This window comes from Papio anubis, chromosome 5 (assembly GCF_008728515.1).
Source record: "Papio anubis isolate 15944 chromosome 5, Panubis1.0, whole genome shotgun sequence".
NCBI lineage: Eukaryota > Metazoa > Chordata > Mammalia > Primates > Cercopithecidae > Papio > Papio anubis.
This window is the reverse complement of record NC_044980.1, coordinates 15,975,330-15,995,474: the sequence shown is the minus strand read 5'-3', so window position 1 is coordinate 15,995,474 and position 20,145 is coordinate 15,975,330. Positions and strand designations below refer to the sequence as shown.

The 20,145-nt window shown below is 43.4% G+C and overlaps 1 long non-coding RNA gene across 4 annotated transcripts in view; it reads right to left on the bottom strand.

The window, feature by feature from the left end:
- LOC110743431 overlaps positions 1-20,145 on the bottom strand; it is a 74,416-nt gene that overhangs the window by 52,788 nt on the left and 1,483 nt on the right. The gene's annotated exons all lie outside the window — the stretch shown is intronic.

The window sequence follows — 20,145 nt, the reverse complement described above, 5'->3', positions numbered from 1 at the left end:
GCCTCTCAGGTTCACACCATTCTCCTGCCTCAGCCTGCCGAGTAGCTGGGACTACAGGCGCCCGCCACCACGCCCAGTTAATTGTTTTGTATTTAGTAAAGATGGGGTTTCACCGTGTTAGCCAGGATGGTCTCTATCTCCTGACCTGGTGATCCGCCCTTCTCGGCCTCCCAAAGTGCTGGGATTACAGGCCTCAGCCACCAAGCCCGGCCAACATGTGTTCCATTGTTATGTTAATGGATTTTAATGAATTCTAGGCTTGTGTGTTGCCCCCTTCAACGTCAACCTTAGCTTAGCCATATGATTTGCTTTGGCTATGGGATCATTAGAAAATGTGGCCCAAGCGGAGGCTGATACATGCGTATACATCAGGCTTGCCCTCATGGAACCCCAGCTGCCAAGTGAGGAAGGCTGAGCTGGGAGAGGCTACGTGGAGGACAACTGAGGCACATTAGCCAGCAGCACTTGCCAACCGCCAGAAGTGTGAGTGAAGCCAGCCAGCATCTGGTAATTGGCGGCAAATGCATTAACGAACCCACCACCACCACGTGGATCCACTAAGATGTCTAAATTGAGTTCATTAGAAAAATCTATCTTCCGAGTTTCTGTCCTAAGTGACCACTGGACATCGCCAGCTGAAATTCAACATCGAAATGATGTTCTTTTTCTCCCCTCAACTGATCTTTTATCCTCTATTCCATATATTATTAATTATTAACGGCACCCAAATACAACCAATGTCTTAAAGGTGATGGTTAATTTTACGTATCACCTTGGCTAGGCTGTCTAGTTGTCTCGATGTCACCGTGAAGGTATTTTTTAGGGTACGATTAACATTCAAACTGGTGAGCTTCGAGGAAAGCAGATTACCCTCCGTAAGATACATGGGCCTCAGCCAATCAATGGAGGCCATTAAGAGAAAACACTGAAACTCCACTGAGGAAGAAGGAATTCTTTCCAGACCTGCCTTTGAACTCAAGACTGCAAGATCTACTTCTGATAGAATCTCTAGCCTGTGAGCTACCTTGCGGGTTTTGGACTTTTGCACACCCACGATGGAGTTTCCTTATAATAGAGAACTCCTTTCTCTCTCTCAATACACACACACACAATCACCCTATTGGTTCTGTTTCTCTGGAGAATCCTAATACATCATCTCTGATGACCCCTCTGTGTCACTTCCTAGCATTCATTCTGTCACCATGCCCTATTTTTGTAATCTACAAACTGTCTCTTGCATCCACCCTTTCTCTGTCTCTACTTCGTCTTGGTTTAGGTGCTCAGCATCTCTCACCAGCACTATTACAAAAATGTATTAACCAATCTTGCTGGCTCATCTCCTTCCAAATCTCCTGCCACTCCACCACTAGACTTACCTTTCTAAGACAAGCACCTGATGATCATATTATTTATCTCCAAAGTCTCCTCCTGGCTTCCTATTGCCTTCAGGATACAGTTCAAACTCTTCAGGATAGGATGGAAGCTCTTTATCTACCAGCCCAAGTTAAGCTGGAGTTCCGAGTTGTCTCTCTTACTGCCCCAAGTACCCACCCCCTCCAGCCATATTTAACTAGTTGTTGATCCCCCAAAGACCTCATGCTCATTTCACGCCCTCATGCTTTTGCATGCTCTATTCCATCTGCTTGCAATGCCTACTGCTTTGTCTGAAAAATATCCTGAACTTTAATCCAAGCCATGGCTCTGAGGTACTCTTTGTTCAGAAACTGTTGCTAGATTCCTGATGATAATTTTTAGAACATGATAATGGTCTTATAAACTTTATGCAATATACTGAAATTAATCTATTCATATTTCTCAAAAGATAAGGGACTTTTTGATGGCCCCTGTATCTTGTTCTATAACTGGATCTCTAGTCCTAGTGTTTTGTTTAGCTCATAATAACCACTCAAAAAATGCTTGTGGAGCCCAATTGTATGGGTTAGATTTTACACCCCTTGAAGGCAGAGACCATATTGTTGTTCATCTTGGTATATCATTCCTCTCATGGGATCTTGCATAGTTGAAGCTCAATATAAGAAATTTCTAGAACTAGATGTACCATATGACCCAGCCATCCCATTACTGGGGATATACCCAAAGGATTATAAATCATGCTGCTATAAAGACACATGCACACGTATGTTTATTGCGGCACTATTCACAATAGCAAAGACTTGGAATCCACCCAAATGTCCATCAGTGACAGATTGGATTAAGAAAATGTGGCACATATACACCATGGAATACTATGCAGCCATAAAAAAGGATGAGTTTGTGTCCTTTGTAGGGACATGGATGCAGCTGGAAACCATCATTCTTAGCAAACTATCACAAGAACAGAAAACCAAACACCGCATGTTCTCACTCATAGGTGGGAACTGAACAATGAGATCACTTGGACTCGGGAAGGGGAACATCACACACCGGGGCCTATCATGGGGAGGGGGGAAGGGGGAGGGATTGCATTGGGAGTTATATCTGATGTAAACGACGAGTTGATGGGTGCTGACGAGTTGATGGGTGCAGCACACCAACATGGCACAAGAATACATATGTAACAAACTTGCACGTTATGCACATGTACCCTAGAACTTAAAGTATAATAATAATAAATAAATTTAAAAAAAAGAAAAAAGAAAAAAAAAAAAAGAAATTTGAGGCTGCGCACAGTGGTTCATGCTGGTAATCCCAGCACTTTGGGAGACCAAGGCAGGTGGATCATTTGAGACCAGAAGTTTGAGACCAGACTGGCTAATATGGTAAAACCCCTTCTCTACTAAAAATACAAAAATTAGCTGGGTGTGGAGGCCCGTGCCTGTAGTCCCAGCTAGTTGGGAAGCTGAGACAGGAGAATTGCTTGAACCTGGGAGATGGAGGTTGCAGTGAGCCAGGACCACATCACTTCACTCCAGCCTGGGCAACAGAGCGAGACTTCATCTCAAAAAAAAAAAAAAAAAAAAAAAAAAAGAAATTTGATTTGGAAGATAAGCTTTAGTTCTCTGAGAAAATAAAAATATTTCATTTCCTTTTGCTACCAGATATGTCAGCCATTATTGAGATTCCCTGCTCAGTGGTGACACAATGATTTTAAGTCAAACAAAAGTTTATGGAAAGGAGAAATCGCTAGCACTGAGGGTCACAGTCGTGGGCAAAAGGAAATAGAAGGAAACAGTCTTTTAAATGGCTCTTTAATAAGACTCATTTCTATTTCCTATCCTCTTGAACGGTCTTTGAAAAAACATTTTTTGTCTTGTTTTGAAAATTTTCAAACCCACAGAAAAGTTGAAAGAACAGTACAATGAACACCTGGATACTCCTCACGTAGATTCACCATCTAGCCGCAGCTACTTCCTCTATTTATATGCACGCACACACATATACACACACACACACACACACATACCCCTTCCCTTTTGCTAAAGTAGGCAGCTGTCATCATGGCATTTCATGCCTAAATGTTGGATCTTGCATCACTCAGAACAGAGCCATCCTCACCCCGATAAGAGAATCAACATTAATTCAACAGAGTGATCTAACATGCAATCTGGACTCAAAGTTTCCTAATTGTCCTCCAGAATGTCCTTGGTAGCTTTTGACCCAGAATCCAATCAAGGTTGACACCTAGATTTGGCTGTTCTGTTTCTATTTTCCCTGTACTCTGCCTCTGTTCTTGAACTCCAACTCTTTGAAGACCTGCAGAACATCCTGGCTGGGCGCGGTGGCTCACGCCTGTAATCACAGCACTTTGGCAGGCTGAGGTGGGAGGATCACTTGAGGTCAGAAGTTCAAGACCAGCCTGGGCAACATGGTGAAACACTGTCTCTGCTAAAAATACAAAAATTACCTGGGCGTCGTAGTGCATGCCTGGAGTTCCAGCTACTCAGGAGGCTGAAACACGAGAATTGCTTGAACCTAGGAGGCAGAGGTTGCAGTGAGCCAAGATTGCGCCACTGCATTCCAGCCTGGGGGACAGAGCAAAGCTCTGTCTCAAAAAAAAAAAATCCCACATTCTGGAGTGCTCTGACCATCTGGCCAGGATTTGATTCAGGTCAGATGCTTCCAGCAAATTTTGTTATGAGTGTCCCTCCTATGGCATCAGACCAGGGACTCACAGGGTTAGGTTGCTCCACTAACTGTCATGGCACGCACAATGGGAGGCAGATGAGGTGAAGACTGATAGATAGCAATGCAAAGGCAAGCTTTTGCCTTTGTAATTAATCAGTAACCTGTGACATTCTGTAAGCAGCCTTTCCCTCTAGTCTTTTCTCCCAGTGGGTCATATTATTCATTGATGATCATCGCTTGAATCAATCATTACATTGAGTTATGAAATGGTGCTTTCCTAAAATTTAGCCTACACATAACTGGATTATAATTTTTTATAAAAGAAGAGCGTGTTATGGTGGCTCACGCCTGTAATCCCAGCACTATGGGAGGCTGAGGCAGGTGGATCATGAGGTCAGGAGATCGACACCATCCTGGCTAACATGGTGAAACCCTGTGTCTACTTAAAACACACACAAAATTAGCTGGGCATGGTGGCAGGCGCCTGTAGTCCCAGCTACTCAGGAGGTTGAGGCAGGAGAATGGTGTGAACTCGGGAGGCAGAGCTTGCAGTGAGCCGAGATTGCACCACTGCACTCCAGCCTGGGCAACAGAGCAAGACTCTGTCTTTAAAAAAAAAAAAAAAAAAGGTCCCAGAGCAAGACGGCCAAATAGGAACAGCTCCAGCCTCCAGCTCCCAGCGCGAGCAACACAGAAGACGGGTGATTTCTGCATTTTCAACTGAGGTACCGGGTTCATCTCACTGGGGAGTGCCGGACAATCGATGCTGGTCAGCTGGTGCAGCCCGACTGGCAAGAGCTGAAGCAGGGCAAGGCAACGCCTCACCTGGGAAAGACAAGGGGGAAGGGAATCCCTTTTCCTAGCCAAGGGAAACAGACATACAACACCTGGAAAATCGGGTAACTCCCACCCTAATACTGCACTTTACCAAGGGTCTCAGCAAACGGCACACCAGGAGATCATATCCCACACCTGGCCAGGAGGGTCCCACACCCACAGAGCCTCCCTCATTGCTAGCACAGCAGTCTAAGATCTAACAGCAAGGCAGCAGCGAGGCTGGGAGAGGGGCGCCCGCCATTGCCTAGGCTTAAGTAGGTAAACAAAGCCACTGGGAAGCTCGAACTGGGTGGAACCCACTTGCAGCTCAAGGAGGCCTGCCTGTCTCTGTAGACTCCACCTCTGGGGACAGGGCATAGCTAAACAAAAAGCAGCAGAAACCTCTGCAGATGTAAATGACCCTGTCTGACAGCTTTGAAGACAGCAGTGGGTCTCCCAGCACAGAGGCTGAGATCTGAGAATGGACAGACTGCCTGCTCAAGTGGGTTCCTGACCCTTGAGTAACCTAACTGGGAGACATCCCCTACTAGGTGCAGACCAACACCTCACACAGCTGGGCACACCTCTGAGATGAAGTTTCCAGAGCAAGAATCAGACAGCAATACTCGCTGTTCAGCAATATTCTATCCTCTGCAGCCTCCGCTGCTGATACCCAGGCAAACAGGGTCTGGAGTGGACCTCAAGCAAACTCCAATAGACCTGAAGCTGAGGGTCCTGACTGTTAGAAGAAAAACTAACAAACAGAAAGGACACCCATACCAAAACCCCATCAGTACGTCACCATCATCAAAGACCAAAGGCAGATAAAACCACAAAGATGGGGAAAAAGCAGGGCAGAAAAGCTGAAAATTAAAAAAATCAGAGTACATCTCCCCCTCCAAAGGAATGCAGCTCATCATCAGCAATGGATCAAAGCTGGACGGAGAATGACTTTGATGAGTTGAGAGAAGGCTTCAGTCCATCAAATTTCTCAGAGCTAAAGGAGGAACTACGTACCCAGCACAAAGAAACTAAAAATCTTGAAAAAAGAATGGAAGAATGGATAACCAGAATAATCAATGCAGAGAAGGCCATAAACGAACTGATAGAGATGAAAACCATGACACGAGAAATACGTGACAAATGCACAAGCTTCAGTAACTGACTCAATCAACTGGAAGAAAGTATCAGCAATTGAAGATCAAATGAATGAAATGAAGCGAGAAGAGAAGTCTAGAGAAAAAAGCAAAAAGAAATGAACAAAGCCTCCAAGAAGTATGGGATTATGTGAAAAGACCAGATCTACATCTGATTGGGGTGCCTGAAAGTGAGGGGGAAAATGGAATCAAGTTGGAAAACACTCTTCAGGATATCATCCAGGAGAGCTTCCCCAACCTAGTAAGGCAGGCCAACATTCAAATTCAGGAAATACACAGAATGCCACAAAGATACTCCTCGAGAAGAGCAACTCCAAGACACATAATTGTCAGATTCACCAAAGTTGAAATGAGGAAAAAATGTTAAGGGCAGCCAGAGAGAAAGGTCGGGTTACCCACAAAGGGAAGCCCATCAGACTAACAGCAGATCTCTCAGCAGAAACTCTACAAGCCAGAAGAGAGTGGGGGTCAATATTCAACATTCTTAAAGAAAAGACTTTTCAACCCAGAATTTCATATCAAGCCAAACTAAGTTTCATAAGTGAAGGAGAAATAAAATCCTTTACAGACAAGCAAATGCTTAGAGATTTTTGTCATCACCAGGCCTGCCTTACAAGAGACCCTGAAGGAAACACTAAATGTGGAAAGGAACAACCAGTACCAGCCACTGCAAAAACATGCCAAAATGTAAAGACCATCAATGCTAGGAAGAAACTGCGTCAACTAATGAGCAAAATAACCAGCTAATATCACAATGACAGGATCAAGTTCACACATAACAATATTAACCTTAAATGTAAATGGACTAAATGGTCCAATTAAAAGACACAGACTGGCAAATTGGATAGAGTCAAGACCCATCAGTTTGCTGTATTCAGGAGACCCATCTCACATGCAGAGACACACATAGGCTCAAAATAAAGGGATGGAGGAAGATCTACCAAGCAAATGGAGAACAAAAAAAAAGCAGGGGTTGCAGTCCTAGTCTCTGATAAAACAGACTTTAAACCATCAAAGATCAAAAGAGACAAAGAAGTCCATTACATAATGGTAAAGGGATCAATTCATCAGGAAGAGCTAACTATCCTAAATATATATATGCACCCAATACAGGAGCACCCAGATTCATAAAGCAAGTCTTTAGAGACTTACAAAGAGACTTAGACTCCCATACAATAATAGTGGGAGACTTCAACACCCCACTGTCAACATTAGACAGATCAACGAGACAGAAAGTTAACAAGGGTATCCAGGAATTGAACTCTGCACCAAGCGGACCTAATAGACATCTATAGAACTCTCCACCCCAAATCAACAGAATATACATTCTTCTCAGCACAACATCACACTTACTCCAAAACCGACCACATAGTTGGAAGTAAAGCACTCCTCAGCAAATGTACAAGAACAGAAATTACAACAAACTTTCTCTCAGACCACAGTGCAATCAAACTAGAACTCAGGACTAAGAAACTCAATCAAAACTGCTCAACTACATGGAAACTGAACAACCTGCTCCTGAATGACTACTGGGTACACAACGAAATGAAGGCAGAAATAAAGATGCTCTTTGAAACCAATGAGAACAAAGATACAACATACTAGAATCTGTGGGACACATCTAAAGCAGTGTGTAGAGGGAAATTTATAGCACTAAATGCCCACAAGAGAAAGCTGGAAAGATCTAAAATTGACACCCTAACATCACAATTAAAAAAAAAACTAGAGAAGCAAGGGCAAACACATTCAAAAGCTAGCAGAAGGCAAGAAATAACTAAGAGCAGAACTGAAGGAGATAGAGACACAAAAAACCCTCCAAAAAATCAATGAATCCAGGCGCTGGGTTTTTGAAAAGATCAACAAAATTGATAGACCGCTAGCAAGACTAATAAAGAAGAAAAGAGAGAAGAATCAAATAGACACAATAAAAAAACATAAAGGGGATATCACCACTGACCCCACAGAAATACAAACTACCATCAGAGAATACTATAAACACCTCTATGCAAATAAACTAGAAAACCTAGAAGAAATGGATAATTTCCTGGACACTTACACTCTCCCAAGACTAAACCAGGAAGAAGCTGAATCCCTGAATAGACCAATAGCAGGCTCTGAAATTGAGGCAATAATTAATAGCCTAACAACCAAAAAAAAGTACAGGACCAGATGGATTCACAGCTGAATTCTACCAGAGGTACAAGGAGGAGCTGGTACTATTCCTTCTGAAACTATTCCAATCAATAGAAAAAGAAGGAATCCTCCCTAACTCATTTTATAAGGCCAACATCATCCTGATACCAAAGCCTGGCAAAGGCACAACAAAAAAAGAGAATTTTAGACCAATATCCCTGATGAACATCGATGCAAAAATCCTCAATAAAATACTGGCAAACCGAATCCAGCAGCACATCAAAAAGCTTATCCACCATGATCAAGTGGGCTTCATCCCTGGGATGTAAGGCTGGTTCAACATACACAAATCAATAAATGTAATCCAGCATATAAACACAACCAAAGATAAAAACCACATGATTCTCTCAATAGATGCAGAAAAGGCCTTTGACAAAATTCAACAGCCCTTCATGCTAAAAACTCTCAATAAATTCGGTATTGATGGAACGTACCTCAAAATCATAAGAGCTATTTATGACAAACCCACAGCCAATATCATACTGAATGGGCAAAAACTGGAAAAATTCCCTTTGAAAACTGGCACAAGACAGGGATGCCCTCTCTCACCACTCCTATTCAACATAGTGTTGGAAGTTCTGGCTAGGGCAATCAGGCAAGAGAAAGAAAGAAAGGGTATTCAGTTAGGAAAAGAAGAAGTCACATTGTCCCTGTTTGCAGATGACATGATTGTATATTTAGAAAACCCCATTGTCTCAGCCCAAAATCTCCTTAAGCTGATAAGCAACTTCAGCAAAGTCTCAGGATACAAAACCAATGTGCAAAAATCACAAGCATTCTTATACACCAGTAACAGACAAACAGAGAGCCAAATCAGGAATGAACTTCCATTCACAATTGCTTCAAAGAGAATAAAATACCTAGGAATCCAACTTACAAGGGATATAAAGGACCTCTTCAAGGAGAACTACAAACCACTGCTCACTGAAATAAAAGAGGACACAAACAAATGGAAGAACATGCCATGCTCATGGATAGGAAGAATCAGTATTGTGAAAATGGCCATACTGCCCAAGGTAATTTATAGATTCAATGCCATCCCCATCAAGCTACCAATGACTTTCTTCACAGAATTGGAAAAAACTGCTTTAAAGTTCATATGGAACCAAAAAAGAGCCTGCATTGCCAAGACAATCCTAAGTCAAAAGAACAAAGCTGGAGGCATCAGGCTACCTGACTTCAAACTATACTACAAGGCTACAGTAACCAAAACAGCATGGTACTGGTACCAAAACAGAGATATAGACCAATGGAACAGAACAGAGTCCTCAGAAATAATACCACACATCTACAGCCATCTGATCTTTGATAAACCTCAGAAAAACAAGAAATGGGGAAAGGATTCCCTATTTAATAAATGGTGCTGGGAAAATTGGCTAGCCATAAGTAGAAAGCTGAAACTGGATCCTTTCCTTACTCCTTATATGAAAATTAATTCGAGATGGATTAGAGACTTAAAATGTTAGACCTAATACCATAAAAACCCTAGAAGAAAACCTAGGTAATACCATTCAGGACATAGGCATGGGCAAGGACTTCATGTCTAAAACACCAAAAGCAATGGCAACAAAAGCCAAAATTGACAAATGGGATCTAATTAAACTAAAGAGCTTCTGCACAGCAAAAGAAACTACCATCAGAGTGAACAGGCAGCCTACAGAATGGGAGAAAATTTTTGCAATCTACTCATCTGACAAAGGGCCAATATCCAGAACCTACAAAGAACTCAAACAAATTTATGAGAAAAAAACAACCCCATCAAAAACCGGGCAAAGGATATGAACAGATATTTCTCAAAAGAAGACATGCATACAGCCAACAGATACATGAAAAAATACTCGTCATCACTGGCCATCAGAGAAATGCAAACAAAACTACAATGAGATACCATCTCACACGTTAGAATGGCAATCATTAAAAAGTCAGGAAACAACAGGTGCTGGAGAGGATGTGGAGAAATAGAAACACTTTTACCCTGTCAGTGGGATTGTAAACTAGTTCAACCATTATGGAAAACAGTATGGCGATTCCTCAAGGATCTAGAACTAGAAATACCATATGACCCAGCCATCCCATTACTGAGTATATACCCAAAGGATTATAAATCATGCTGCTATAAAGACACATGCACACGTATGTTTATTGCGGCACTATTCACAATAGCAAAGACTTGGAATCCACCCAAATGTCCATCAGTGACAGACTGAATTAAGAAAATGTGGCACATATACACCATGGAATACTATGCAGCCATAAAAAGGATGAGTTTGTGTCCTTTGTAGGGACACAGACGCAGCTGGAAACCATCATTCTCAGCAAACTATCACCAAGAACAGAAAACCAAATACCACATGTTCTCACTCATAGGTGGGAATTGAACAATGAGAACACTTGGACACGGGAAGGGGAACATCACACACCCGGGCCTATTGTGGGGAGGGGGGAAGTGGGAGGGATGGCATTGGGAGTTACACGTGATGTAAATGACGAGTTGATGGGTGTAGCACACCAACATGGCACATGTATACATATGTAACAAACCTGCACGTTGTGCACATGTACCCTAGAACTTAAAGTATAACAAAAAAATTAAAAAAAAAAAAGAGCTTTTTTTTTTTTTTTTTTCTAGACAGGGTCTCACTCTCACCCAGGCTGGAGTACAGCAGTGAAATCATGGCTCTTTGCAGCCTCGACCTCCAAGGGTGAAGTGATTCTCCCACCTCAGCCTCCTGAGTAGCTGGACTATAGGCACATAACCATCACGCCCAGCTAATTTTTATATTTTTTGTAGAGATAGGGTTTTGCCATGTTGCCCAGGCTGGTCCTTTCTGTCTTTAGAGAATCACTATAGAGTCGTGAAATGTTAAAAATACAATGCATTACAGTCGTTTCCCAGGATTATTTTTTTATCCTCAAATTTTCTCAGATTTGATCAGTGAGATCCTTTCCAAGCTGACTTCTGTATTTTTTTGACATGGACTTTTAAATGGTCTGTGAACACATCTTTGCTTTCTGATACACAAGATGTTCCTAACTCTGACCTAATATTTGCCAATTCTCTAAGGAGCTCTGGTTCTTTTTGGCAGGCAATAGTATTCAGAAACCAAAACCTGGTTCCTACACGAGCTTATTGCTATGAGGTATTATTGATTCTAAGCTTTTTCAGGGACACAGCTAGAATATCAGATCATGATCTCCCACTTACTGATAGCTCCAATTCAAATCCTACACTGCAGGGTTCACCACCTGCCCTCCCTCCCCCATCTTATGTTCTAGATCCCTTCACTGAAAACCCACATTAAAAGCAAGAGGTAAACACAATCCTCAATGGTCTGAGTTTGGAGCTGGGACTGTTACCCACTGGAGCAGCACAGGGAGGTAGAAGGAAAGATTCCCTTGCCAATCAGCTTGATTGTACCTCAGGCATCTGGCTGCTAGCACCTTCTTGGAGTGGGCAGACTTTTATACAGAAAGAAGATGGAAATTGTCCAATTGGATGTTACTAAAACATGCACCTGTGACCCAATTCTTCAGAAACCTACCTGTGGACTTTTAACATAAAATCAGCTTTTGAAGATTTTTTACTGAAGAATTAAGGACAAAACTGCTTTTGTAGCTTTGTCCGTCAAATGACACTTTTCCAACAGAAAGCTACTTGGCTCATGACCCCTGGAGAAATGGCCCCTTTAGCTATTTCCTCTGAACAGAGTTCTCTGTAGAGAGCTGTGGTTAAACCACCCATGAATGGGACTGATTTCTCTTTCTGGCTTTGTACACTGCAGAGAATTGTTCTGAAATTTGATGACACAAACTTTGGTATCGGTTGCAACAGTTTTTCCATGCGGCCCAGGCCTTCTCAAAAGAAAGTCATTATAAAATGCCTGGGTTCAGGATCCAGATTCTCATGGAGATATTCTCCCACTGGGTCTCAACTGCGGTTATTCCAAGTAATTCCCACAGCAGTGTCGACGGTAAAATGTTAATTGTTTTGAAGACAAGGTCACCAAGACTCACAGAGTCTGTGTCACATAACACAAAGTCACAGGCTACTATGCTTTGTTGAATCTAAGATGCTTAAGATTCTAAAGTACATTCCATTTCCAGGTACGCTAAAAGTGAAAAAAAAATACGTATATGTCTTATAATCAGTGAAATACAGTGGGCAGTGATGGATCTAAGGTCAAATTCAGATCCTCATGACTAAGAAACACAGGCTTTTTCTACTTAAGGGTTAGTGCAAGAAGAGCAAGCTGAACTGTAGATGGAAGATCTGGGCTTCCAGGAGGTTGAAAAAGACAAGGAAAGATAGTACAGCATGAGCAACAGCGTGGACATGAACGTTTGCTTGGAGTACGAACTCAGAGATGAGCTAGCCTGACAATAGCCAAGTGTTCACATTTGGGAGCAGTGAGAAATGTGGCTTTTAGAAAGAGACTGGCCGGATGAACCAGCTTTAGAAGGCGGCTGGCAATTTCTTTAGGTCTAGCAGTTCTAGGGGACCGGGCATCGTTGTAAGCGCTTGGGCGTGGATGCTACAGGTTGAAAGCACTGTTTTAAAGGAGAGGTGTACAGGGAGGATTGGAAGAGACATGAGGCTGACGCAGTTTAGATGGGCAACAGGCACTGAAACTTGAACAGGGATGGCAGCCCTGAGACTGGAGAAAAAAAAGGGCTAGGCGAGGTGAGAACACTTCAGAGGAGGAGTTCTCAGCAACTGTTGACAGGTTGGAGATGAACAGGGAGCCCATATAATTTCTCATCCAAACCCGGACACCTCTGAGAAAGAAAGTGAAGCACTATTAATAACCATGCCAGAAGGTGGGTATCAACCAGCACTGTCTTGGGCAAATTTGATAAACGGTTGGTTACTGCCGATGAGAGAATGAAGGAGAGATCAGAATCAAAACTGCTCCAATATTTCTTGTTTGGGGGACTTTGGGTTACTGTAGTTCACAGAGCAGTTGCAAATGCCACTTCGTGTACAAGGAGAATCTCTGATTTTCTCCCATCCTTCCCAGAAGCAGCTGTGAGGAATCAAACAGCCCACATGGTATAGGTGAAGGCACAGACTTTCCTGGGGGAAACTTATAAGTAAAGGTTGGAAAGAGAAGGCATCCGATACTCCTCTTAACCACACAGAGAGGTGTGGGCCACAGCCGGGATGTTCCTGGAGACCCCTGGGTGGACATGCCAGGGAAGGAGGCTCTCTCCTCCAACTCTCTGCCACCTCTCTTCTTTAATGGACAAGAGCAAGAACCACCTTTTCAGTGGGAGAACAGTCTACAGGTATATTAGATGTCCTCAGATTGCGGACAGTGTCTGGGAAATCCAGCTGCCCAGTATTTGGAGAATCTGAGGGCTCATTGGAATCTGGTTTTGGAAGAAGACCCATTGAGCCTGTGGGACCCTGGGTTTAAGTGCATCTCTTCTCCCTGGAGAAAGAGGAAAGGCCTTCAGTCCCATCCAGGACCTTGTCCAGGCAAGCAACCCAGAGCAAGCCCCCACGGGCCTTTTATGGCATAGTTCTGCTTGTGACATTGAAGTACTTGGTTTAGGGCAGAGGGGGGGCAGGAGTGAGGGTGAACACTGGGAAGTGTGATATTGAGATATAATAAATATATATTTGGTCATCCTCCCTGGTTCCTAGCACAGAGCTTTGAAAACCCTTGGAATTTCCTGAGTGATAGAAATGAGAAGAGCATCATTTATTTTTCATAAGTCCCTTTTAACCATGCTTGAGTTTACACTTATGAGATTATTCTTCCTTGATCGCTAGATGGTTTCATGATGGGGGCTGGTGGCCAGAGGAACTGACCTTGTGATTACAGGGTTGGAACATCTGGCCCCACCCTTAGGCCCCCTGGGGAAAGGACAGGGACTGGAGGTTTTGAAAATCACCAACAGTCACAGATTTAATCAATTATACCCATATAATGAAACCTCCATAAAAACTCCTACACGAAGGGGTCTGCCAAGCAGCTTTTGGGCGAGTGAGCAAACACACCCACATGCCAGGAGGGTGGCACACTCCAACTCCCCAGTGGGGCTGAAGTGCCTATATTCAGGACTCTTCTGGACCTTGCCTGCCCTATGTACTTCTTCATCTGCATGTCCACTCATATTCTTTGTAATTTCCTTTATAATAAACTAGCAATAGTAAGTAAACTGTTTTCCCTGAGTTCTGTGAGCTGTTCTAGCAAATTACTGAACTTGAGCCAGGAGCGGTGGCTCAGGCCTATAATCTCAGCACTTTGGCAGGCTGAGGTGGAAGGATTGCTGGAGCCCAGAAGTCTAAGACCAGCCTGGGCAACACAGGGAGACACTGTCTCTAGAAGAAATAAAAGTTTAGCCAGGTGTGGTGGAACACGCCTGTGATCCCAGCTACTCTGGAGGCTGAGATGGGAGGTCACTTGAACCCGGGAGGTGGCAGCGTAGTGAGCCATGATCATGCTACTACATTCCTGCCTGGGTGACAGAGTGAGACTCTCTTTGCGTGTGTGTATGTGTGTCTGTCTCTCTATCAATCAAATCAATCAAGCTCAGTCATGGAAACCTCTGATTTATAAGTATGGGAGGTCCAGGACTTGTGGTTAGCATTTGAAATGGGGGTAGTCTTAAGGGGCTGATCCCTTAACCCATGGGATCTGCTGGGTTAGACCAGGTAGTGTCAGAAGTGGATTGTTTGATACCCAGCTGGTGTATAGACAATTAGAGAACTGGTTATTGGTATGGAAAAACCCACATATTTGGTGCCAGAAGTATTGGGAGTAAAAATATTTCAGAGCATCAAACCTTATTACAGGTTTAGTTTTAAGATCTTAATTGACTTTATTTGTAATTCCAGAATCCAGCAAACTTCATCTGATGAAATAGAAGAAGTGTTCCAATGGGTTGAGTAGAGGAGGGTGGTTTCATACAGAGAAGGGCTGAAGAAAGCAGGGACAAAGACCAAAAAGCTGATTGGTCATTTCAAAGTTACTTTCCTTGCAAGGTGGAAATGAGGAACAGAACAGTAGAGAAATAACTGATTGGTTAACATCAGGTCACTTTCCCTTGGAAGGGAGAGAGTAGAGGGAACTTCGTTACCATGCAGATTGAAACTTGGCTTTCTCTGTCTCCGGATTGTTCTGGACTGCTCTGGAGGTCGGTTAACAACTCAGGTTTGGCTTGGCAATGTGGAACGTCAGCATGAATGACTTCATTCTGATTTTTGGTCTAGTCTGTTGGGGCCTAGTGCAGGAGCCTAGTCCAAAACAATAGCCTCCTGACTAGTCTGAAGGTAGTGACTTACCTCAATTGATTGTTAGCAGTCAGTTACAGATCAAACCCCTTGTTCTACTCTTTCCACCCTTCTCACTCCTGCACGCATGACAACAGCAACAAACAATGGCCTCATATATATATACACACACACACATATATATATATATATATATTTTTTTTTGAGACAGGGTCTTGCTCTGTCACCCAGGCTGGAGTGCTGTGGCGCGATCATGGCTCATTGCAGCCTCGACCTCCCTGGCTCAAGCAATCCTACCTCAGCCTCCTGAGTAGCTGGGACAACAGGTGCATATTTTTTGTAGAGATGGGGTTTCATCATGTTACACAGTCTGGTCTCCAACTCCTGGGCTCAAGCGATCTGCCCACCTCCCAAAGTGTTGAGATTATAGGTGCCAGCCACCGCACCTGGCCATCATTCTCTAATTTTTATTTAGCAAGAGGTAGAGAAAGCATCCATTTTCAGTGAATTAACCTACAAGCAAATATACTGAACTGTGAACTATAATAAGTAGAGCCATATTTCTTGAATGGGTCAGAAGACATTAGGGTTTCATAGTGCTAATGGGTCCCCAGAAACACCACTGGCTGTGCAGCAAGCACCCGACTGCAGCATGTATGCATAACTGAAGAGGGCACGTGTGACATGGTCTGACTGCAGGGCCTGCAGCCATTTTCATAGCCTCAAGCGTCGCCACATTTTGTGCCTGATTTCTAATGAACTAAAATTAGTAACAGGTGACAAGCCAAATACACACTTGGAAGGGTTGTGCGATGTCACTTTCATAGCTATTCCATTGCATTCCACTCATCTATTTTTAGCATGGAGGATACCCCCTTGAGACTGGAGGCCTGATTTGCAGACCTGGATTTAGAGAGAATCACAACACAGTTTTGCTTTGAGGATGGAAGTCAGCCTGGAGTTCCCGGGACCTCAGGACACTGCTGCTTTGATTCTATCACTTCCTTGGTAAAAGTCAACAACAACACAGAAACCCACAAACTCCAGGAATTCTCTACTGCTCACAGGATTTTTTTCTAAAATTCTGTTACTGATACTTAAAACTTTCTTTTATTTGATCTATTTATCCAAAAGTCTTATCACGTACCATGCCGCCATGCAGTCGCACGGAACTGGCCAGTGCCTCTGAACTCTTCTTGGTCATGCCCTCTGCCAAGTTCTCCTACAAGCCATTCTGTCTGCCTGGATCTGTCTTGTTCAGGATGCCTGCTGGTCTCTGAGCTGCAGACCCTGTACCCGACAACCTTACTGGCATCTCCAGAGATATCCAAATGCAGATCCATTTTCAAAAATGAAACTTGTCAGCCTCCCTTCCAAACTGGTTCTTCCTCCTCCCTCATTCTAGAGAATGACAAGGGAAAAGTCTCTGACAGTGCCTTCCCTCTGCCAGGCTTTATGTCCTCCAAGGTCTGGAGATATCTTTCTGAAACACAGACTAGCCCCTCTGTCTCCTGCTGCAAGCCCACCCATGGCTCCCTGTTGCTCTCAGGACAGAGCAGAAGCTTCTAGCATCATACAGGAGGAGCCCCACTGTGAGTAGCCTCCTGCTCCTCCCACCCCATCCTCCAGCTTAGATCTCCTCCAGGTTTCCACTGAGGGCTATGCTGGCTCCTCTCCTGCTTCCAGACTGTGCACGTCATGCTTCCCCATTCCCTTTGCCTAGCACCTTCTTCAGGGTCTTTATCCATTGTCTATGCCCTAAGCACTGTGAGAGAAATAAGCAGTCCTTTTCATCTTACCAGAAGCCCACAGTCAGCCTTTCAGGAATGTCTGGTGACTAGTGAATGAAGCACTGAAGAAATAATGAGTGAATGATATGCAAGTACAATGATGCAGAACCAGGACCATCAAAGGGGGTGGGGGAAGAGGCTGCAGCAAGGACCTGGCAGTACTTTGTCTGCTGGTTCAGATTCCTGTTGGGAAGGGGTTGGAAGTTAATGTCCTGCAGTCACCCCTGTGGATCATAGGTGTGCGTATGTTTATGTGTGTACCTGGGGATAGACAGGTAGGCCTCCTTGGGGGGAGGGGGCGGGAATATACTTGTTGTCATGTGACCTTAGTTCTTTTCAAGTAACCATTTTGAAGCCTTAAAAAAAACTCCTTTTAGGGATTAGGAAGCATTACCCCAAGTGATATCTGGGTGGCCAACATCTTGGCCATTATCTTTCTGGTAAGCACATCCCTTACAGAATGCTTGTCAAACACAGACTATTCTAGTTTGCATATTTCAGTTTGTATATGCACAACAGACATTCAACATAAGTAGAAACAGTGAATTCCTTCTGTGAACCAGGCACTGGGCTGGGCCTTGGAAGTCGGGTTAGAGACCTGGGAGATGAACTTCCTTCCTTCCAGCAACTGCTCTGTTGCTGCTGATGCTGTGTGATACTCTTACTTATCCGTGCTTAGAGTGAACTATCCAGGTTTTCTTAGTGACAAGAAAATTATGGAAATTTAGGAATAAGGAACAGAGGATATAGCAAGGAGAGGAGGGTAGAAACGGTTTCATAAAATTATCGACACAAAAAATGCTATCTGCAGGCTAATAAACAATACAACATGTACACAAGTATAGTATTCGTTCATTCTCATGCTGCTATGAAGAAACACTTGTGAGTGGGTAATTTATAAAGAAAAGAGGCTTAATTGATTCACAGTTCCGCATGGCTGGGAAGGTCTCAAGAAACTTACAATCATGGCGGAAGGCGTCTCTTCACAGGGTGGCAGGAGCGAGAATGAGAGCTGAGTGAAGGGAGAAGCCCCTTATAAAACCACCAGATCTTGTGAGAACTCAGTATCACGAGAACAGCACGGGGGAAATGGCGCCGATGATTCAATTATCTACACCTGGTCCCACCCTTGACACGTGGGGATTATTACAATTCAAGGTGAGATGTGGGTGGGGACACAGAGCCAAACCATTTCAAGCAGCCTTCTTTTGTTTAAGGAATCATGGAGCTACTGTAAGATTCTAATATATAATATTTTAGAGAAAAGAAATCTCCCCAAAATATTATGCCTGGGGGGCATTTCCCCATCGTTTTAAGTCTTAACTTGATTTTGCCCTAGGAGATTTCCTGTAGTGGGAATTAATTATTCATTATTTTTCTCTCCTATTACAAGCTTTCCACATACTCTTACATGAGAAAGGTGAGTGGCCTCTGTTAGAGAGTTCTTACGTGTATTTGGACTTTACTGGAGCTGTCTCATTTTCTAAACTGTCTCAGATTCAGCGGCTGTGGACTTTTTTTTTTCTCAGATGCATTTCCAGTTTCCTTTTCTCAGATATATATTGTCAAATCATCTAGCTCACTAGTGTTAATCACTCTGTTCCTAATATATAGCAATAAAAATTCAGAAGAGAATCTTAGTAAGGTTACCTGCAGGAGTTCAAGAATGTGGCGTGTTCTTAAAACTAGAGGACGAGGTTGATTTCAACCATTGTTAGCATTATGTTTCTGTGATCTTAGCCATGAATAAATTACTCAAGCATCACAAATATCATCAAACAACAACAACAACAACAATGAAATTCCACCCAGCAGCACCATTTGTATGTCTATTCCAGTGTCTACTTGTGTCATACAGTTTGTTAGTAACTATTAGAGGTCGGAGGTGAAAAGGACAGGTTAATTAGCCCAGCCGTCTATGCAAAACTATTTGCGTAGCATTTTCTCCATAGTAATTTTGAGAGAGAGAAAGGATAGACTTTACAACACATAACTGTGGGTAGGGAGGTTTATTATTAAATAGAGATAATAAATAAGTGTTGGAAACTACACACAGCAACTGGAGTTTAGCTTTTATGTGTCTTGGTTGCCAGCAGCTTTTACTACTTCAACAGATCCTCGCAACAATAATTAGAATTCAGGGGAAGCAGGAGGGGGGTGCTTAATCTTGCAAACCCGTTTCTGGTAGCACATCAGCACTGGTCTGGGGCATGGGGACACCTGGTTCTTCCTCTCTCCTGCCCCATGTTCTCCACACTGGCTGCAGCACACATCTGTCTAGTGACAGATTTTAGAATAGCAAACCCTGGGCTGTATCAAGCGCCAAACAAAGGCCAAATGACACAATAAAAGCATCATTTATCTTTCAAAAACTTCTCTGCTACTGCCAAGAGGGAGGACCCACACCTGGGAAAAAACTATCTTTCTTATATGGATGAAACCTGAATTGTTTCCACGTTGCTTTTTTCTTACCACCCAGGCCACTTTCCATCGGGTTATCAGGATACTCCTAAGAAGAGAAGTCGGAAGTGCCAGATGTTCTGTATCACCTTTAGTTAAAAACTAAGCCTCCTGTTACTAGGGGTCATTCAAGGTCCACTATTCCCTTTGGGAGTTACTTAAGGCACTGTGCGTCTCCACCTGCAACCCCAGGCCTCCTCTCCTGTTGAATTCCCAACAGCAGTTATTGCCCCTGTCCCCAATCCCCACACTAATGGGGGCCCTACAATTTAGGGCAGAGGCCATTTATTACAAAACCCTCTTGAAACCTGATCTCTCCACTCCTCCCCTAATTTTGGATGCACAGTTTAAGGGATCTGTTAGCACTTAGCGATTGCTTCTTTGATGTGGCAGATATCACAATTGTAATTAGACCCTCATCAGA